Source organism: Polypterus senegalus, chromosome 4 (assembly GCF_016835505.1).
Source record: "Polypterus senegalus isolate Bchr_013 chromosome 4, ASM1683550v1, whole genome shotgun sequence".
In the NCBI taxonomy this organism is placed as follows: Eukaryota; Metazoa; Chordata; class Cladistia; order Polypteriformes; family Polypteridae; genus Polypterus; species Polypterus senegalus.
In genome coordinates, this window is record NC_053157.1 from 120,092,842 (window position 1) to 120,116,730 (window position 23,889).

The following is a 23,889-nucleotide window of genomic DNA, read 5'->3' on the forward strand; positions in this document are numbered from 1 at the left end:
AGATGGCCCAAAATCAGGATCTACCTGTTCATGTCCAGGTTTTGATAATGGTTGGTTTTCATGCAGGAGGTACCTAGCAGAGATAACTAACTGGCTGACAGGTCAGGAATATTCATTCAAGGTTCAGCCCCAATTATAGCTGTTGTAATGGAAGCCATACATTGGTCGATGAGGCACTATATTCAGTTTGCATATGGTATGGTTGTATGGGTCAACATAAAAAGGAACCTGCAGCAGTGTGTGGTTTTCCTAACATAATTAGTGCAACTGACTACACTTATATTGCAATAACAGCAGATTGTGAAAATGAAGCTGGTTTTGTTAACTGTAAGCAGTGACATTCCATTAATGTACAAGTCATATGTGATGTCAGGACTGCTTCTGGCATAATGTTGCATAATAAGGCATCTCTGATTACAGATGCCATTCGTAAATCGAATCAGAGATCGTAGGTGTGCTTTTTCTTCCACCTATTGCCCTTAGGCCAGGGATATACTTAATGCTACTCGACACATTTGTGGACCCTGCTGGTACACAAGTAGTGCACTGACTATACTTGCACACATACTTTATGTAAATCTGGTGGATTCCACCAGGTGGCAGTACGAGAAATCATCACTGTGACAAAACAATGTCCAGGTTTTGCTGTGTTGTGAGTTGAGGGGAGAAAGATGTTAAAGATAAAAACACTTTCCATTCTGATGTTGTTGCAAAGGTGACAAAAAAAAAAAAAAACAGTGACACAGTAGATAGTATTTGAGACCTTTAAATGTATCACGTCATTACGATGGTGAATATGCAATGCTTGAACATACATCCCACACAAATTTGGCTAATACTGCAACTCGCACACACGTCGCATTAATTTCTGATGATGTGCTCAGAGAATACGTCAAAAGAATGCTCGGAACTCATGGCAGCCATGATGCGTGTGCGTAAAACATTCTGAGGTTTAAGTATAAGGTGCAGGTGGTAGAGCTTGTGGCATGCATGTCAGCAGTAACACGTTGGCATTCAATATATTTTCGCTTATTGGTGATATCAAATAAATATTGTTTGTGGGCTGCTACTTTACAAACTTCTGCCTGACACTCTTTTTGTATCTCTTCTCTGTTGTCATGATTGTTTCACTTTACAGGTAAATCTATTCGTTAATTATGTTTGCAGTTGATTAACATCATCAATAGATAGTTGTTTTATGGTGGCGACCAGGTGGATTTCAAGTCATGTAAATGTCTGCACATTTCCAAGATAACTGCAATATATAAAGGACTAGCAGAATACCCGCGCTTCGCAGCGGAGAAGTAGTGTGTTAAAGAAGTTATGAAAAAGAAAAGGAAAAATTTTAAAAATAACATAACATGATTGTTAATGTAATTGTTTTGTCATTGATATGAGTGTTGTTCTCATATCTACAGTATATATATATATATCTCTATATATATATCTATATATATATATATATACACATACATGTGTACATATATACACACACACATATACTATGGGGTGCCAAACAGGCAAATACATTGATTTTATGAATATATAAAATTGGCGTCAGAATATATATTTATATATACCAAAATACCCGCGCTTGGCAGCGGAGAAGTAAAAAGAAAAGGAAACATTTTAATAATAATGTAACATGATTGACAATGTAATTGTTTTGTCATTGTCATGAGTGTTGCTGGGCAAATACATTGATTTTATTAATATATAAAGTCGGCGTCAGAATATATAAAGTCATTCCCGAATATATAAAGTCAAAACTTGAATATATAAAGTCACTGTCGGAATATATAAAGTCGAAACTTGAATATATAAAGTCAGCGCTGGAATATATAAAGTCAAAACTTGAATATATAAAGTCATTCACGAATATATAAAGTCAAAACCTGAATATATAAAGTCAGCGTCGGAATTAATAAAGTCATTCCTGATTATACAGTATAAAGTCAACATCGTAGTATATAAACTCACTCCTGAATATATAAAGTGAAAGTCAAAATCTATTGATTGAAACGACTCCGAACTGAACTAAGTTAACAAAAACGTATTCAGAAAAATAAATTAAAAAAACACTGTTCGGTTAATGTTTTGAAAATGATGCATGTGCCCTGCCCAGGATTGGTTCTTGCCTTGCGCCCAGTGTTGGCTGGGATTGGCTCCAGCAGACCCCCGTGACCCTGTGTTCGGATTCAATGGGTTGGGAAATGGATGGATATTCCAGTGCTGACTTTGTATATTCGGAAGCTGACTTTATATATTGAAGTTTTGACTTTATATATTGCAGCGCTTACTTTATATATTCCGACGCTGACTTTATATATCAAGATTTGACTTTATATATTCTGAAACAAATTTTGACTTTATATATACCGACGCTGACTTTATATATTCAAGTTTTGACTTTATTTATTCCGACAGTGACTTTATATAATCAAGTTTTGACTTTATATATTCGGGAATGACTTTATATATAAAAGTTTTGACTTTATATAGTTAAATTTAGTCATCATTGCATAACTTTTTCTTTACCATAGAAATTTAAAGACTAAATTCAACTTCCATTCCTAACGAAGATATTTCTGGTGACTAAATAGAACCCACTTATATCCAAATTCGAGCTATTGAGCTGTCGTCTGCCTGTCTGAATAAGTCACCCTTGCTTCGCTCTTACTTTTTTACCATTCATTTAATCATGGCTAGTGGCGGAAAAATTATAAAATGGAAGGAGGATTACACTGAGTATGGCTTTACCAAAACAATTGTTGATGGCGAATCGATTATTCATAAAGCTTTAATTGGTTAAAGCTTTTAATCTGTTTTTCTGTGTTAACCTCATATTTTTTCATACTTCTTCTCAAACCAAGTGCGAGGTAAAATGAATCGGGAAGCACTGATCAATGTAATCGGTGTACCAGGAAATCATGCATTGACAGAAGTTTCCCTTTGTTTGTAATGCAAAGTGTGATTAAATGCATGATTTTTTAACGCGTTATGGAGCACATGCATCGAAGCTTCTCAGCTGTGCTTGTGCTAAGAAAAGGAAACATTTTAAAAGTAACGTAACACGATTGTCAATATAACCTTTTGTAAGTAGTGCCTGGAGGATTCAGTGTGGAGAAACTGTAGAGGCAGCGTGTGTATTAACTTGTGTATTTTTCTGTGAGTATTGGGTGGCAGCGTCACAAACTCGCTTCCGTTACACTGCGTTAGCTGCGGAGGGGAGGGGAGATGATGACGTGACTCCCCCACCCGCCTTAACTGTCAATCCCCAACAAACACAGTCTCTCGGAATTTGCATAAGCACACCCTTTCACCTGCAATTTTAACTTAGTTACAAAGTGATCAAAACTCTCGTTTATATCCTGCGTCCTCTCATTAAACTTGTATCCTGCATTACCCATGGGCATGACAAACGCCAGCGGCAGCCTGTCTATGAACTTAATTTAAACTTTAGGTTTACACCGTGCTCTGTTTCCGAAGTAGCAGCACTCATGAATATGGTTGTATATGTCACTCGCTCGCTTCTTATTGTTTCGCTGCCTACTCAATTATATAATGCATGTTTTCTTCAGTGCTTTTTGGAGCTCTTCCTGGTTTTCTACGCACTGTGTTGACAGTCAGTTCACGTGATTACGTGGGAGGCATGATGATGTCACATGAAACTCCGCCGCCCACAGCTTTCGACCACAACTCCATTACTGTAAATGGAGAAAAATAGCTTCCAGTTATGACCATTACGCATAGAATTTCGAAATGAAACCTGCCCAACTTTTGTAAGGAAGCTGTAAGGAATGAGCCTGCCAGATTTCAGCCTTCTACCTACACGGGAACTTGGAGAATTAGTGATGAGTGAGTGAGTGAGTCAGTGAGTGAGTGAGTCAGTCAGTGAGGGCTTTGCCTTTTATTAGTATAGATAATTTGCATACATACAGTATGTACATACACATTTTCCTGCTTTTCGACGTTGGGAAATTTTCACCCTGAGTTCTTGCAAAATTTTAAAAATGAAATCCTGGTTGTTTTCACAAGTTTACTGCTAATCAAGATCATTAACACTGCATTATTTCTGCAATGATTATCTGTTGGAGAGTACTGGTTCGCTAATCATAAAAGAGTACAATTCTGTTCGCCAAGACAAAGTACAGCATAACATTATCAAATAGATGACAAATTAAAGTAAGCAAGTAATAATTGTCACTTTCATTTTACTGATCATGAAAACATATACTGTGTTTGCACTTTTATTCAATAATTTAAAAAATAATACATTTTTTTCCTATTGTGTAAACCTGCTTTACTGAGTTGATCAAATTATTGTTGACATTGCCAGCTACAAGTCAGCACACTTTATGAGTCTTAGATTTCAAAATGTCTGTGCATGCGCCAACTGTGAGCTGATATCTTGAGTCCAGAAACAGAAACACTCGACTCATCCAAATATCTCCATTTCAAGGCCATCCTTCTTTTTTGTCAGCGATGTAAAGGTGAAGATTGAATTCTGCTGGAACACAATCACTCTCCCCGCACCTGGCCTGGTCATGCCAATTTGGCTTTTGTCATATATCCATCAGCTGTTTGAGATTCACAGGGCCTCACCAAAGCTCTAGCAGCTTTCATAAGCATCAGGTTACTGAGTATGTCTGGATGTGTATTAGAGTCCAGGTATCATGTTATTAAATCTGATCAGGTGTGCCCATTTTTCAAACCATGGCAATTACATGTCAGCAATAAAAAAAAAAAAAGTGGTTTTGCGAATATCATTCATTATTTCTTCACATTCCATTAAAATTGATGAAGTATACAAAACCCATTTCTCTTTTGCAGAATTTCAAGTTTTTTTATTGCTAACATTTTTTATGCTTCATCAAAATACCTGCCTATAATAGTGTAAATATAGTCTTCTTTGCGTGTTGGGGAATTTGAACATGGCACAAAGTAAATTTGTTCTATAGAAACATTAATGATATAGAGTAACCAAATGTGTTTACAAACGAATCAGTTTTGCTATAACATTTAAAAAGTGAAGAACAATGATAGAAAATAAAAGAGATGAAAACCGTTATTTTTTTAAGTAAAACTGAATTCAATTTACTTAAGCTAAAAAGAACATTTTAACCTATTCTTTTCAGTTTTGAATGTCCTGATACTGAAAGTAAAGTAGCCTAAGTAACAAACATACACTAGGTGCTTATGGATTATTTATCATAATCTTTATTATTAATGAGAATGCTCAATTCAACACAGTGTTGCATCTGTTGTACTATATTTCTGTGCATTACTGTGTAATGGATATTTTAACAATACCAGCTACTGTTAAAAACTGTATTAAGTAAAGAATGATTTATTCTGACATTACAACAATAAACATATATTTTGAAATGGTGAGCGAATGTAGTCTATTTCTTAGTTTTGCTGTTTTATATCTCCAGAGCCCTGAACTCAAATGCTAGCCCTTTCGGCCTCTCTGTGGTCTTGCGGGATTCGTATGAGCATTTCTCATACTTCAGTTTCCTTCCTAATTCCAAAAACATGGTATAAGTCTATGTGAGCAGGCTGGTGTGGCATCCATTGGCTCATTTCCATCATGTTTTGAAAGGATAGACTCATGCCGAACTGCGCTGGAATAAAAGGTTAAAAGATTAAATGGATTATTTTAATTAATCAACTAAATAGCCATTGGTTTATATAGCAACAACAACAACAACATTTATTTATATAGCACATTTTCATACAAACAGTAGCTCAAAGTGCTTTACATATTAAAGAATAGAAAAATGAAAGACATAATTATAAAAAAATAAATCAACATTAACATCGAATAAGAGTAAGGTTCAATGGCCAGGGGACAGAAAAACAAAAACTCCAGACGGCTGGAGAAAAAATAAAATCTGTAGGGATTCCTATATAGTGCATTTTATGACCATCACAGCCACTTTGCTTTTTTTTTTTAAATGAAATACAGAATTCATGAAAGCAACCATCCCTTTATTTTCTGTTTTTACTTTTTCTTAATCAAGAATCCAAAGGCTATTTGGACATCAAAAGGTAAGAACTAATCATTAAAATAATATGGAAATTCTTTAGTATTGAATTATATTATGTTCCAGGTGAAGAAAAAATTTGCATCCGTTTTCCAGTGATGAAAAAGATATAGTTATGGTGGTGAAGAAATCTTAAACAGTCTTTAAATTTTGATAACATTGATAGTACTGTTCATGTAGGTGCAACACAATGTGTGGTTATCGCAATAACTTTCACGTGTCCAGGCCTGGCATTTCACATTAGTCCACTACGTTGTTGTGTAAATCAAACAATGCTTATTTTCTGCATTATATAGTTCCACAGTTATAAATGAAACTCAGGACAGACACAGTAAGAAGACCGTGTGTTTCAACAGCCCAATTAATCCATGCATAAAACTTAAAGTAACTTCCTAGAGCCCATTAACCACTGCAACCCAGTACCCCTTCTTAAAGAAACAATACCCCATTAAAATGTAATCATTATCTAACTGTAGTCTTAAACTAATCTTGACCTACAAAATTAAATTTAACATTTAACAACTTTAAAATAACAGAACATAAGAAATGTTAATACAAAACTTGTCTCCCACTGTTCATCTGTTTCTTAAATCACAGAGTTTAGCTCAGAATTTTTATTCTGACACACTTGCTAACAGACTCCTTACATCTCTCAAAATGTATATATTAAATAAATATGTATTCATGAATTCATAAATATATTCAGAAACTCCAAAAAGGTAAGTCCTCCACAATGTCAAAGAATTTTGTCTGCAATTTCTTTCAGACGAATATTTATGTGTACAGGAATGATCTAGATTTTCGCATATCTGAATGTGCCCACTAGTCATGCCAGCTTCCATATGTGCCACTCACTGTGTATGCCATGCAGATGTTCTTTACACATCTTATTCATTATTTACCAGTCATTGCAATCTGTCTTTTGCACAGGAAGAAATGGAGATGCAGTCTGAACACTGATTGAAACATAAAACCTAGTCTTCCACATAAGGTTAGATTCCATAAATCAAAGTTGTTTGCTATGAATCTGTTACAGTCTTAGACTGACAAAAATTACACACAGCTAAAATTGACTTTGGTTTCTTTCCAAATCCCAAAGATGTGTGTCGTGGCAATTTTAAGCATCCTCTGTGTGCTCTGTGTGACTTGTGATGGGGTTTGTGAGCCTTGCAGTGGTCTCTGCAAGGTTGGCTCCAGTTTTATCAATGATGCTGTTGGGATGGGCTCCAGCCTCCAATGACCCTGAAGTGGGCTTGAAAATACTAGATTAACAATTACCTGGTAGGTCTACAGAATGTAAGGTAAGGTTCACTTTATCATAAAATTTATTTTCACTCACAAGTTTAACTTTCTCATTATGTATGCATAAATTACATAAAATAACACAAATAAAAATGCAGGATATGGTATGCTTTCGAAGAAAAAAAATACAAGCTTCTGACATGTGACTAAAAGAGAAATTCTTTTGTCAGATTTGAGAAATTGCCCAGATTAACCACCAATAGCTAATACTACTAATTCATTAATACACAAATCAGATTTCTAGGTTACATAGACCTCATGCTATGAAGTCCACAGAAAAACAGTTGAATATTTCCTGTCATCAATAACTGCTTTTTATGTCCATCCATTTTCCAACCCGCTGACTGTCCCAAACAGAAAGTGAATGCATCAAGCTTATATGGCATCATGTGGAGATCTTATCTGAGCAAAAAAGGCCCCCCGGAGGCTTTTCTTAGCACAATTTGGTGGAATGAGCCTGTAGCTAAAACTGCTCCAACAGAGCTCCTCTGGAGGGGACAGATTTATTTTGTCACAGTGGCATACAATTTTGCCAACATCCTCTTTTCCACAAGAGCTTCCGGTGTGCCACAGGTTAGCCTTGTGATAGAGTAGCCTATCCCAATACGTTTGTTCAGGCATTGTGCATCTTAAGATATTTTCCCAGAAGACAACAGCATAGTACAATACACTGGCTACTACGGACTGGTAAAACATCAGAGGCCACTCTCATATTCTCGGAGAAAAAAAAAATCTGCATGAAAGAGAGAAGCTCCTCAACTACCTCTTCATAGTTTTCCACCTTTGTATCCTAAACAAAATTGTGCCACATGCTTTCAAATGCCTCCCAAGCTCTTTTTTCAATTTGCTTACCTATTAATTGGTCAAGACAATGGATGACTATTTTTCATATTTCTATAAAAAACATTTAAATAACAACTTTCTCTCTTTTGGGCAATAAAAAGCATTTTCTAACCTTTTGCATATTAATTATTGGCGATTTTGAAGGAATAAGAAAATACTGGTTGAGAGCAAAATCTATGCAGCAAATATTTGATTTGTGGGTTAGTTCCATTTAAATTAAGTTAAGTTAAATTAAGAATTAGGAAGAATTTCAGATCAAAATATTCTTCAAATAATATTCTGAGCGTGAAAAATACTTATTCCATAAAACAAACATAACTGTTTTTTTTTAATCTGACTTTTCTTTTTTCTTGCAGAAATGGTTTGTGGTAGAGAATTTCCGAATTCAGAACTGGATTCAGCATCTACAGTATATCTCTAAAGTACATCAATTACTTTTTACGCGGGAGGATTTTAGTGTAGACCCAGTGTTACGATAAACATACTGTTATTAAACTCTTCTGTTCTGAGTCACTTTGCATCTTAACACATTATTTTAAATATCCGCAAAACTGTAGTAACAGGACATGATTCACTAGGTTTATGAAACAAATTTTATTTTCTCTGGATGTTAACATTAGGAGATATCATACAGTACTTTGCAGCACATTACCTTTATTTCTTAAGCAGATACAATTCTGGTCAACTTCTAAAATCAAAAGACACTACACTCATTGCATCCTTGGTTACCTACTTCAATAAAATATATGAAATGTGATTCTCATTAAATTGCGAGAAAACAGAATTTATATTAGAGGGTGCAAATCCTGCTTATAGCAATTTTACAATGTTGCAGTAAAAATCAACAATTGAAAATGTATTTTCGCTCAAGTTGGTGGTAATATAGTTGCTATATTTCCTACTAGCTACTCTTAATGCTCACTGGATTGCTAGGAAAAGTTTGTTTTCTCCACATTAGAAAAATGAAAAAGTTACTTGTAATTATAAAAATATTATTTCATATACTGAACACAGTTCTGTGTAAGACAAATTTCACTTAACATTTAAAAGTACTGTAGGGTATGTATTTCAACATCTCACACCTTATGTCCTTCCATTTATTTAAATCCAATTCAGGGCACTGGGGGTCTGGAGCCTGTCCTTAAAGCAATATAACACATGGCCATATTATATGTTATTGTTGGTATGTAGATTTGAAAAGTGAACTAACATAATGATGTAGTTTCTGTTAAAAGTAGAATAGTCTACTTGGCTCTTATGGTTTTTACGTTAGAAGGACTGACTAACAGTGATTATACTGTGAATCCAAGGACAGTACCTATGGAGTAGATTGTTGTAATAATGGAATTAAGTTGTGATTACATGGCCTTAAGTGCAAGTGCTGCATGGTATAAGCCAGAAGTGCCCAACTCCGACCCTGGATAGCCACAGTGGCTACAGGTTTTCATTTTAACTTTTTCTTAATTAGTGACCAGTTTTTGCTGCTAATTAACTTAATTTAAGTTACTGTTGTGGCCTGGTTAGTGGCCCAGTAATAATGTTCTCTGCATTTATAATATTCCTTGGATCACCCATTGAAGTCAGGCACTTATAGCATGACCTGGAAGGGAAGGGAAGGGAAGGGAAGCGTTGAGCAAAAGCTGAATGAAGCTAAGTACTTAATGAAAACCTGCTCCAGAGCACTCTGGACTTCAGAGTAGTCCAGAAGTTCACCCACCAACAGGATAATGAACCTAAGCAAAAAGGAAAGACAAGTGGCTTAGGGACAACTTTGGGAATGTTCTTGAGTAGTTCAGCCAGAACCCAGATTTGCACCCAACTGAACATCTTAGAAGAGTCCTGAAAACAACTGCCCATCAATGGTCTCAATCCACTCTGACAGAACTTCAGAGTATCTGTAGAGAAGAATAGCAAAAGATCCTCAAATCCATGTGTGTAAAGCTTGTGGCATCATACCCAAGACGACTCCTGGCCATAATAACTGCCAAAGGTGTTCGAACTAAATGCAAAGTAAATGGTCTGAATATTTGTTGACAATGAGTTATTTCAGTATTTCATTTTTAATAAATTTGCAAAAATTCTTAAATTCCTTTTTTTGCTTTGTCATTCTGGGGTATTGAGTGTTGCATGGTGTCATGAAAAAATAAATAATTTTAGCACAAGGCTGCAACATTGTAAAATGCTAAATAAGTGAAGGCATCTGAATACTTTTTGAATCCACTGTATATGTTTGTAAAGAGTGCACTAAAATCACTTTTTTCAGAAGACAGAAGTAGAGAAAAGACCAAAGGTTTTTTCACTACATAGGTTAGAAGATCCCAAGATACGTGACAGTCAATCGGCCCAGTGTCACTCGTCCTGGTTCTCTGGAGTAAGTTATGATGAACATGGTATTTGAGGATTGCTTGGCCACTTAAGGGTGAGCTGGGGCTCAGGTTACCAGGAAAATTGGATGATAGTTACAGGAACTTTGGAAGGATGGCCAAAGCAGTGTTTAAAGGGAGTTTTGAGAGAATTTAAAGCCCCTTTTGTTCAGTGCGTCAATAAAATAGGAGACAACAGGTGTGTTTGTGGTAAGAGGTCAACTGGCAGATAAAAGTGAGAACAGAAGATCAAAAGTGAGTTACAGGAGGTGTGAGAGAAGTGCTTATGTAGGACTGTGAGGGGAAGATCAATCAGTCAAATGGACAGACAGAGAAATATCTTGTGCTGTTAAGCACAGAGAGGTGACAGGTTTGATCTTTTTCCTTTGTTTATTAGGCACATTTGCATACATTTAGAAAAATGCCTACTGCCATTGTCATGTTCTGTTTGTCTGACTGTCAGCTACCAGTGGACCAATTTTGGTAATGCTTGGCAAACTCATTCCTTATTCGTCAAGGAAGTTAAATTATCATAGAGATATCTTAAATGCAGAACACTGTACAAAGTTTTGAAAATTCATTCATTTTCAAATACAACTTCAATTACAGATTAATTTATTATTTCAAATGTCCCGTGAGAGAGGAATATTTCAACTTGTATATTTTGGATATTTTTATCTTTTACTCATTCCACAGCCACTACTAGCAGCAAAAGAATGAAACTATAAAATGCTACTTGTAGAAGCATCTTCTACTGCTGTGCAGCTGCTTGCATAAACCTCAGTTGCAGCAGCTCACTTTTCCTTCACCTTGAAATTATAGAGGGTTAGAACCATGATGCTTGTAAGAGTAAAAGTATAAAATGCAACTAACTTACTGTATGTAGAAGTAAATGAAAGAGGTAACAAGCTCCTTAGCCAGAGCTTGGTGACACATTGTGAACACAGTGATACAACCTGTAGTCAGGATTTCTAACACACTATAAATAACCTCATAGCTGCTCATTATAATGATTCAATATTTCTCTGATGCCATAATTTATTGGCAAAGCTCTAGAATGACCTATCCGTTAAGGTTGGATGCAGCTAACGATTGTAACTTGAGACTTCAAAAGAGATTTTAAACATCTAAAAATGTTATTTTTAAGAACTTTCACAACAATTAGTCATAGACCCTCCACAACCAACAAGTGATAACAGCACATCAATCAAAGCCATCTTGTCATCACTTGAGTTGGAGTCTGCTGTCTATGAAAGCTATTTCAGGCTCCAGAAGCATGTTATTTTTTCAATTAAGCAATATTGTAAAGTGCTATAAAAACTGGTATTGTATGTACCATGCTAATACATGTAATTACATTCTATTATTTCTGTTAGTTTTTAATATGACTCACTGTTACAAAAATATTTAATGAATAAAATGTAATAGCTTACTATTTGATGAGGTTACGTGAAAATGTAAAAATGCTCCAACTTTCAAAACAGTTAACTAAGTCTACAAATGCACCTGAATGTTATGTCATGTGTGCATTTTCTTTCTTGTTTGTACTTTTAATTATTCCCTCCCTTAATCCGTCAGTGGTATAGGTCACTATTATAAAAAACACATTTTTTGAAAAACTATGGCTTTGATTGAGATGGCTCATGATCTTTCTCTATGATCCGCAAGAGTAAACTGATTAAATCTGTAACAAACATTTTAATAAGATTTGAAAAAGAAATCTGACTTAATTAATGTCAAAATGTATGAGTGTATGAGTAAAGAAATAATTTTGTGCTTTATTTACTGTATTTCACATTACTAAAATGTGCTTGAATTACAGAGTGAAACACCAATCTTTTTTGCATTATTTTCACCATCCATCCATTTTCCAACCTGCTGAATCCAAACACAGGGTCACAGGAGCCAATCCCAGCCAACACAGGGCAGGAACCAATCCCGGGCAGGGTGCCAACCCACCACAGGACACACACTAGGGCAATTTAGAATCGCCAATCCACCTAACCTGTATGTCTTTGGACCGTGGGAGGAAACCGGAGCGCCCGGAGGAAACCCACACAGACATGGGGAGACCATGCAAACTCCACACAAGGAGGACTCGGGAAGCGAACCCAGGTCTCCTAACTGCAAGGCAGCAGCGCTACCACTGGGCCACCATGCCGCCCTATTTTCTCCATATTGTCATTTTATTTTAGTGTTTCTAGTACATGGATTTTAAATAGTTTTTTCAAGTTATATATTAGCCATTTGTCTTTATTTGAAACTATAGCTCCTAAGGTAAAGACAAAAATGTGTTTCTGTTTCTGATGCTGCATAAGTGAGAAGATGAGGAAATCCTACATGACCATCAGAGATACTCCATAATATCAGTTGTCTTATTCACACACATACAGGACAGCTTAATGGCTCTGATGATTATAATTTCCTACCTCTCCAGGGGTTGACACTGTGTCCTAATGCCTTTTCTCCCCCTCCCTCCGCAGACTGGAAGATTGATGGCTAAAACACCACTGATATCACTTCTGGAGTCCATTCTCCAAGACCTGCCTCTTAATGCCAGATGGACTTTAGACCGAAGATCTGCCATCATGAGGTTGTTCAGTTGAGAACTCACATCTGGAAAGTTGTTCCCGCAATGTTTTTTTTTTCTTTGTTTTCCAAGCTCAAGTTATATGGGGTTACCAGCCCCAACTCTTTATTGTAGTCTATTCTCTTACACAGTATATACCTCCATTGTTGTTGAGATGAAGATACATAAAATGGTTGGCACATGAAAAACAGGTAAATCTGCATAAGGGTGTCTCAGTAACGAGGAAATAGATGGTAACATAAAACATTTAACAAAAGGATAATCTGCACATGTAATTTATTACCAAACCACTTTATCCAGATTAAAGTGACAGGAGGGCAAAGCTAATCCTTGAAAAATGTGCAATACAAGAGACTGTGGTGCTTGTTCATCCCTATTTAAAATAAATGAAACTTTAGCTTTTAGCACAATCCAAATGACACAAGGAAACAAGTACATCAAGCATTTACTTTACAGTGTTTCAAAAGGTAATGTGTAATAAAAAATCATGTGTATCTGGTAAATGAACAATGCAGTTGTGTAAAGAGAAGACAACTTGCCCTGCCTGGTACTCCACATATCTTTAGAATTTTATTCATGTGACATGTTTATATCAGCCTGACAGATGTTGATATCCCAGTATACCATATGCCTCCATTAACTTAATGTGACAGATTTGAATCATTTTGCATATAACATATTCCACACAATTACACAGGAATTACTTTTCTTTATTTCAAACTCTTTTGCTTAAGGTTAGAGACCTGAGATGGACTGACATGACTGTTTCCTGCTCTGTGCCTCGAGCTGCAATAAGGACCCTGAATTGGAGTAGGTGAGTTTCAGAAAGGTATAGTATGATGATTTAAGGCCTTTTTATCCTTAATTTTTCTGGGAGACTATCCAAAACACCCCACTCTTTATGTATTAATTTAAACAAAAAGAAAAGCTTTGGGTATGGGCAATGTTAAGGATACTAAACAGGAGAAATATTGACAAATTTTGGAAATATTTACAGTATAAATAAATATTAAACATATGCATAGACGTGTGTGAGTAGGAGACAAGATTATAATGGAAAGGGCTTTGAAGCCTCTAAATGGGCCGCTAAAGAAAACCAAAACTCCCACCAGCCTGTGCATTAAAGCCTCACTCCTGTCCAACGAGTCCATAATGTCTAACTGACATAGGTTTCAGCCTATACTAGGCCCAAAATGGTGAAACTGGCTTAAGTTAAAAAATACTTTGGAGAGTCAAAATATAGAAAATGCCCAACAAAGGTGAGAAACTGTCTAAAACTCTGGCTTGTGTAGACAAGTCAAGAATCCAAGACAAAGCATGTTTATGACACCCTTAAGAGTGACGTGAGTGTCATGAGTGTCACAGTTCTTGCAGACTACAGTTATACACTGCTGTATTTATTTCTGTTAGCTGATGCTTCTGCACTTTGATTTAAGTACTGTGAACTGGGCTAGCTAGTTAGGAATATATTCCATTTCATTTTGAGTATGTCATTCTGACTGCATCTGATAATATTAATTAATAAATCATCTTATTTTGGTTAATGATATACCCAAAACACACAGTGTGTCAATAATACTAAGGGTCACAAAAATTAAAGGAACACTTTGAAAGAACATCAGATCTCAATGGGAAAAAAATCACACCCTTTCACGTCTGTCACATGTGCTCAGGATGAGAATCTCATCTCATCTGTGAAAAGCACAGACCACCAGTGGTGGACCTGCCAATTCTGGTATTCTATGACAAATGCCAATCGAGCTCCATGGTGCCAGGCAGTGAGCACAGGGCCCACTGGGGGACTCGGGCCACCCTCATAAAGTCTGTTTCTGATTGTTTGATCAAAGACATTCACACCAGTGGCCTGCTGGTGGCCAATTTCTAGGGCTCTGGCAGTGCTCATCCTGTTCTTCCTTGCCCAAAGGAGCAGATAGCGGTCCTGCTGATGGGTGAAGGACCTTTATGGTCCTGTCCAGCTCTCCTAGATTAACTGCCTATCTCCTGGAATCTCCTCCATGCCCTTGAGACTGTGCTGGGAGATACAGCAAACCTTCTGGCAATGACACGTATTGATGTGCCATCCTGGAGAAGTTGGACTACCTGTGCAACCTCTGTAGGGTCCAGGTATCATCTCATGCTACCAGTAGTGACACTGACTATAGCCAAATGCAAAACTAGTGAAAAAAACGTCAGAAAAGATGAGGAGGGAAAAATGTCAGTGGCCTCCACCTGTTAAACCATTCCTGTTTTGGGGATCATCTCATTGTTGCCCCTCTAGTGCATCTGTTGTTAATTTCATTAACACCACAGCAGCTGAAACTGATTAACAACCCCCTCTGCTACTTAACTGACCAGATTAATATCCCATAAGTTTCATTGACTTGATGCTATACTCTGATTAAAAAGTGTTTACAATAAATATTCAAAATTTTCAAAGAACATTGTTTTTACTTGGCCAGAGATATTTTTCATTCCCTCTCCCTCTCCATTTTGCTATTGTGAACATTTGAACGTTTTTTTTTTTTTAATTTAAAAACCTTCAGACCATTTTTGCTTGAAAGTCTGCCTTTTGAGTTTGGGCCTTCTTTATAATAAATATTTAAAAATTTCAAGGAACTTTTTTTGTTTTCGCTTGACCAGATGTATTTTACATTTTTCTCTCTCTCCTTTTGTTATTGTGGACATTTGAACTTTAAAAACCTTAGCCCGACTTTTGGCTTGAGAGTCTGCCTTTTGACTTAGGAGCTAGGCAGTACAGGGAGTGAGACCTTTCAAGTGGGCTCACACCAGAGCTATGGGCTGGTTTGAACTTTTGTATGGATGACTGTCCAGATGTTTGTGCTTCTTTATGGCAGATATCACAACACCCATATAGGTTCGAGAATAATGAGCAAACCTCACAGAAACAGAGACTAGGCTGCAAATTGTACCCAGTCTCCTGGAGCTGTGAGGCATCAGTGTTAACCACTGCACCATTTTAACTTATTACTTATGTGTAATAGTTATTCAGGGCAACTGTGTAACAAGTATTAATAAATATAAGAATGTCACGCTGGTATAGCATTGGAACTTCTGCTTCACTGACTTCATTAAAAAGTTTGTGCAATCTTAATTAGTCTTTTTACAATGTATACATATAGGAACATGTAATTATAAAAGAAGTAATGTATGATAAGGGATTATGTATTATCCATCCATCTTTCAAACCTGCTTACCCAGCTAAAAGTTTAGTGGAGACAGTACCTAACTAAACAAAAAAGGCATAAACCAGGTAGAAAATCTCCAATCCCCTGTGAGATAGCAGCAATAATCCTTAATAGACTGGTAATAACAATCCAACTGTTGATAGACGGATGAATATAAGATATTACACAATACTAGCAATGTCTACTAATGTTTATAATAGTCTGTTATTAATGTGAGTTAAGGGTGAAACGAGTGAAAATCTGCAAGAAACAGTTCAGCCATTTAATTAGATCTAATGCATATAGCTTTGAAAGCTTGTTAGTTTTATTATTAGTGATACTGCTACTATCAGCAATAATTTATTAATGTATATTTAAAGGAAAAAACCTCTCCAGGGTTCTAACCACACATGATATTAGACTGTGCTGCAACTGATGAGCGTTAATAATTCAGCTAAAATAAGTTCTTCCAGGTGGGCACACTAGATTGCTTCATTTGTCTTGCAAGAGTGGCAATTACAGGAGGAGCATTTCTCCCTGCAGTGCCACCATGCAAAGGCTTTGTGAGGGAGCTGATGGAGTGTATGATTTAAGCCATCTGCTTGGGAAACTGTCTGCAAAAGGAAAAAATCACCCAGCACACATGCACAAAAACCTACAGTGGTCTCCAAAACTGTCTCCAGACATTTTTGACTGTTTCATATTGCTTGTAGTGAAGTGAATATATAAAAACTCATCACAAGTGACTGGATAATTTATTTCAGCTAACTACTCACATATCAAATATGTCTAATGTCAGCCTTTTCCACTGCTGTCCTTAAGATGATGTCTTTCAGCAATTTTTACATGAAAAAATGTAATACTAGTGACACTTTGCTAGAGACAGTTTATATTGGCTCTTAATTAATGTAATGACATAGTACCAAATGATAATATGCATGCCTTAAAAGTAAAGAACAATGACCCGGATTGTCCAGTACAAGAGAGGCAACATGGTGTATACAGCTGTGTAAGAATATAAGAAAGACGAAAGCTTCTTTTTCCATTCCTCTTTGTCATATATATTTTTTAACTTTATAAGCTTTAAAATTCTGAGCATTGAAAAAATTCTGGCTAGTTATTCTGTGAGACAAAAACAAACTCCAGGAGATACAGCTTAATATATCACATCTTCCCTAGGGAAGGTTGAAGCACAGTTTCAATATATTTTTATAATGTCAAACATATCCAGTTTCCTCTTCCACATGTGTTGCGGCAGCAGATTCCACAATGTTATGGGAAGGCTAGTAAAGACATTGCTTTAGATTTCCTTTTTGAACTGGCCTTTCCTTTTTTTGGAATGACTTGTTTACAGCCACCATGTGCTGATTGGGCTTTTGAAACAAATATATCAGAATAGTTGCCCTTCGGTTTTACTGATGGCAAATTAGGGTACCCGTTTCTTTTTTTTTACTCTGTGTAACTCATCATCATCATCATTGTCATCAGTGGTTTAGCAACTATTTTCCAGGTTTAATCAGATTGGCCGGTTATTCCCACAAATCTTTTTTCTCAACATGTCCTCCAACAAAGTTTTTTTTTAACCTTCCACTGGGCCTCATCCGCTCCACCTCCATCTTGGAGCACCTTTCATTTGATCATCCTCTGCCTTTGGCTGTACATGCCTAAACCACCTTAGTCACAAACACCTATCATCTGTATACCAGTCTTTCCCCTAACTCATCATTCCTCTTCTTCTTACTTCATGGCATTGCACACACCCATCACATCATTCTCATTAGTTCTTCTTACCAGTATTGCTTCATGTTCCATTGCTTTCATCAGACACATCTCACACTCACAGAGCATACTACTCCTCACACAGCTTTCACAAACTTTTCCCTTTTAGTCAGTGTAACTAAATTCCCAAATAAAAGGCTCCATCTAGATATAGTCCCTGCTTACACCCAGTTCTGTTGGTAATGACTACAAATCTACACGACCACATACTGGATAACTCAGGTTCAGAAACTTCATTCACTTTCAAAATCATTTGTCCAATATTCAGATATTTATTTGGAGGGACACAATCCTGGATTCAGTTCTGTCTCTGTGGAGTAAGTAGATTTTCTTTGCATCTGTGTTTGTTGTTTTCTGGATTCCCTTGTTTTCCTCCTACATTTCAAAAATGTGCAGTTTAGGTGCAAGAGTGGCTCTAAATTGCCCAATATGAGTGAATGTGGGTTTGAGTGTGTACTGCGACGAGCAGGTATCCTAACCAGAAATGATACTTGACTTGTAAGCAATGCTGCTGGAACAGATTCCTGGCTTGGTAACTCTAGACTGGATTAAGCATATAATGGACGGATGGATGGATAAAAGGTAATGTGTAATTGTGAGATCCCTTCTATATTTGACTTCTGCATGTTTACCTGTTAACCAGAAAAATGTCTTTTGCAACAGCATAGTTAGCAGAGGATAATAAAGGTAACTTTTTTTCCCATTGTAAAGGATACATCAGTCCCTCTAGTAGGACATTTTTATTGCTCAAAGGTTGATCTTTGATGCCGCATGAGATTTAAAACAGATTCTCATTTATATTTCATTTAAGAATCTACTTCGTCAGAGATGTTTCTCCTAAAATTCCTTAGGAGAAATAGCTTTACGCAAAAAAGAAGACATGAATTACAAATGAGGTAAAAACCAACCAAAATGATACCTTTTATTGGCTAACTAAAAAGATTACAATATGCAAGCTTTCAAGGCAACTCAGACCCCTTCTTCAGGCAAGATCTTGGCTTTTCTCTATGTTCATAATGGCTAACATGGTACAACACCCTAGTACTAAGTAAGGTACAAGAAGTTATACTTGAAAATCTGGTTTGAAAAGCATGGTATATTTTGTGAGATTGCTTTCTGGTCTTCTGTAAATCTCTTCCAAAATTTCACTTATTATTGGACTGATACTGTTATCCAAAGTTACTTAACAACATTTAAAATACACTTGGTTACCTTTCTTTTTGGTTTTCCAATTAGAACACAGGCTAGTCAAGCGACTTGCTCATGGTCACACAGTGTCAGCAGTGGGATTTGAACCCAAAACCTCAAGGTCTTAACCACTACACCACACTGCATGCCTTTCCTTCAAGCATGTGTATGATCTCAGTGGAGCACATCAATATAAATGATAGCAACCAATAGTATTATTCAGAAGCAAACACTTCAGTTTTGTAATTAAACAAAAAACAACTGTCCATAAATTTCACCATATATTGCTGAGCACACAATGCACATACTTTCAAAATGCAAAAATGTCCAGACACTATTTGAAATATCTGAGCCCAGTGTGTGACTTTGCTGAGATCTCTGTTGAAACTCATGAAAGAGATGCTTGTGAGGATTTCTCAGGCAAAACATTTTGAGAAGCATGAGACAAAAGAAAATGCCTCCATGTCATTTCTTTCTGGTATCTTTGTTATTTAGGAGAAACCAGAAATATATTAAGGACCTCTTTTTTTGGATTTTTTCATCCCAATGGGCTCTGATAGTTTAAATTGGGAACTAAACACTTGCCATTTTTTCTTCCTAAGTCTTTAATCACAATTAAGTTATGTTGCATTTCCCCAGGGAACCTTATTTGAGTAAGTCCTTTCAGTCACCACAGCTGAAGTGGACCCATCAGAGAACATTCTATCCATCCATCCGTTTTCTAAACCCACTTATCCAGAGAAGTGTTGTGGGCAAGCAGGAGCCTTTCCCAGCAAGCATTGTGCACCAAGCAGGAATAATCCCTGGACAGGGTGCCAGCCTATCACTGGATGTTCACACACACATACACACACACACATCAAGGACCAGTTTAGCATGGCCAATCCACCTAACCTGCATGTCTAAGAACATCTGTGCTCCAGTTTGAAACCTTAAACACTGTTCTTCTTGCTGTTCACTTATCCCAGTTCTTGAGTTTCAATATGCATTTTCTTAATTGTTATCGATTACACAGCACACTGTGCTAGTTCAAGCAGAATCATGACAAGCACTTTATTTTAATGGTGAAACTGACCGGTTTTGACCTATGGGTTCATCCAGACACTTTCTACAGCCTATGCTGATACACCAACTTTATTGCTTATGAAAAAAAAAATCAGATGTGGCCAGCACATGGCTTTCTTCTAATTTACCACATGACTACAGTACTCATTTACTGAAATTTACCAAGTTATATGCAGGATGCATTACCACTGAAATGTATTTTTCAAAATATCGCCTGCTTTAAAGGCAGATCTCACATGATAATTTAATAATGACAAAAAAAATGTAATCAGTGTTTTTTTGAAATTAGAATTTAGCTTCTGATAGAACTGCATTTGATTTTTTTTTCTTTTAAAGCTCAAAGCTTCAACTTTGAATTAAACTTTAAATTCATACAAGTCCGAAATGCATATGGGAAATTTTATGAACTTCTGAGCAGTGAATTGGCTGTTGTTGGCATCAGCATTAAAAACTTTGAAATTTAAAAGAAGACATTGCATTTATATAATGTTTTTCAAGACGCTCAAAGCTCTTTACTTAGAGGGAGGGCCTCTTCAACCATCCCCAATATACAGGATCCTCCTGGACTATGAAATGACAGCTATTTTGCAGCAGTGCGCTCACCATACATTAGTTATTTGGTGGTCAAGAGTAGAGATAGTTAGCCAGATTGTAGCAGTGCTACTATTAGTTAAAACTGCATCTCCCAGCAGTCCCTGCAGGGGCTGTTGGGGTCAAAGGTGGTCAGAGGGACTTAAAAGGAGGGCAGGTGTCCAAGGAAAGAAAAGGGTGTTTTTTGTTGTTGTATTTTGTGTTCCATTTACCTGTCGGACTGCCTTCTGTTGATTAAGCCATATTTAGTCTTTCAGTCCTGGATTGTTTCGTTGTTGGGGTCTGGATCGTTTTCTGTCTACCTGTGTGCTGAGGACTGATAGTGGATTCGTTGGCTTCCCGGCAAGAAAAGGAGCGTTCCTGAAGCATCCATCCGTCTTCACCCTTACAGTGTCTATCAGTAGGACTGTTTTTTCATTCCCTTTCAGCATGCAGATCTCTGGACTTACTATCGTCATCTTTCATTGCAACCGGTGTTGTTTTTCATGGACTTGGCTGTGTGGAGTTGTTTGTGTTTATATGTTTAATGTAATATCACCATAGGGGTACAGGGGTGGTATTAGTGTTTTCATTTATATTATTTAATTTCATTATATTCTTTGATTGTTGTTAGTTCCCAGTGTGCTTTATTTTATCACTGTTTGTGAGTGTGTGCAGGTTGGGCCAAGGCTGGGAGCGTCCCTGGGATCTCTTCAAAAAATAAATAAATCGCCATCATATTGACAGTGTGAATCTTAGCGGCACCGGACCACAACCAGATAGTTAGACTGGGGATGATTAGGTGGGCAGGATATAATGGCCAATTTTAGCTTGGACATCAGGGAACACCCTGCTCTTTACGAAAGATGCCCAGAAATCACAACCACAGTTTTGCATCTCATTCAAAGGACAGTGCTATTTTTGCAGTACAGTGTCTAAGTCACAGCATTGGGATCCACACACAGGGTAAGAGAACCCTGCTGGTCTAATCAAAACCTATTCCAGCAACAACCCAAATTTTTTCCTAGATGGTATCCCATTCAAGTACAGGCCAGCCCCAAACATGCTTACCTTCAGGTAGATGACCTGTTCTGAACTGCAGGTGGTGTGGCTGCCAAAGCTAAAGAGATGGAATTCCTCCAAAACGTAATCATCTGTTAAGACTAACAAATGCAAGTTCCATCACTGCATTCATTCTTGAGTTACAGAATTGGGTCCAATTTTACCATAGACACACAAACACATAGATGCAAGTGCTGAAAACATGTTCTAGAGATATGAAATAATGTTTCATTGTTGAAAACCCACAGTTTAATTCAGTAAAAACAATACTTCAAAGTCAAGTCAAAGTGAACTTTATTGTCATCTCAACCATATACAAGTATACAGATAGACGAAATTGCGAAGCTGATGTGCAAATAATACATTAAAAATAGAATTAAAATTTAAATTTAAAATTAAAACACAAACTAGACAAGACATTGTGCAAAGATAAGACAAAGAAGTAGCAGCAATATTGACTTATAGTTAGCAATATGAATATTGATGCAATGTATGGTATTTGCAATCAAGATACATAAATATACAATACAATACAATACAGTTTATTTTTGTATAGCCCAAAATCACACAGGAAGTGCCGTAATGGGCTTTAACAGGCCCTGCCTTTTGACAGCCCCCCAGCCTTGACTCTCTGAGAAGACAAGGAAAAACTCCCAATAAAAACCTTGTAGGGAAAATGGAAGAAACCTCGGAAAGGCAGTTCAAAGAGAGACCCCTTTCCAGGTAGGTTGGGCGTGCAGTGGGCGTCAAAAGTAGGGGGTCAATACAATACAATATACAGAACAGAACAATTCCTTAAGACAGCATAATAATAAAAATTTTTTTAGAAGTACGGTTTCACAGTAGATGATATGACATAATTAGGTTTGGATATTTTTAGAGTCCTGGAGACCTCATCCATCTAGCTGCCTCCCCATTTGGCCATGCCACGGCTGAAACGCTGTTGCTCCGATGAAAGGACCCCTCTTTCCCATGATTCCTGTGATCCTCCATCAGGGATGACTTTACCATAGGCAGGCAAAAACTTGGCAGGTGGGCCGTGGCACCAATGGCCACATTTGGGTACCGAGAAAAGAAACAGAATAGGTGAGGGTTAGTATTCAAATATAATTATCATGTTACTTATGTTATAGTGCTAATGACTAACATAAAAAAATAAAAAAATATAGTCAATAGATATGTAATATAATAAATAATAGATATAGATAATACAGAAATTCTCTTGGATGGCAGGTGTGAAAAGTCCATTTGAGGGGTGTAAGGAGTCCTGCACAATGCTGCAGGCCTTGCGGACACTGTGTTTGTAAAATATGTCCTGTAGTGAAGGGAGAGGCACCCCAATAATGTTCTCTGCTGTCTTCACTATCCTTTGCAGGCACTTGCGGTCAGATATGTTGCAGTTGCCATACCAGACAGAGATGCAGCTGGTCAGAACACTCTCAATGGTGCCTCTGTAGAACATGGTGAGGATGGAAGGGGGAAGACTTGTTTGCTTCAGCCGCCTCAGGAAGTGTAGTCTCTACTGGGCTTTCTTGATTAATGATGAGGTGTTATGGGTCCACGTAAGTTCCTCAGTTATGTGCACACCGAGGAACTTGGTACTTCTAACAGTCTCCACATCTAAACTGTTGATGCAGAGTGGGATGTGGGCAGAATGTGATTTTCTGAAGTCCACGATTATATCTTTTGTCTTGTCGACATTGAGAGATAGATTGTTGTCTTCACACCATGCAATCAGCCATTCCACCAAACACGTTTCCCTGTACAATGAAATTCTTTCTTTGCTGTCCAAACCAAATGACAAAACCAACATATACGGATAAACATAAATAATAAGTAGCAGATAGATAATAAGTAACAGAGGCAGCATAAAGTATAAAAACAGAATAGAA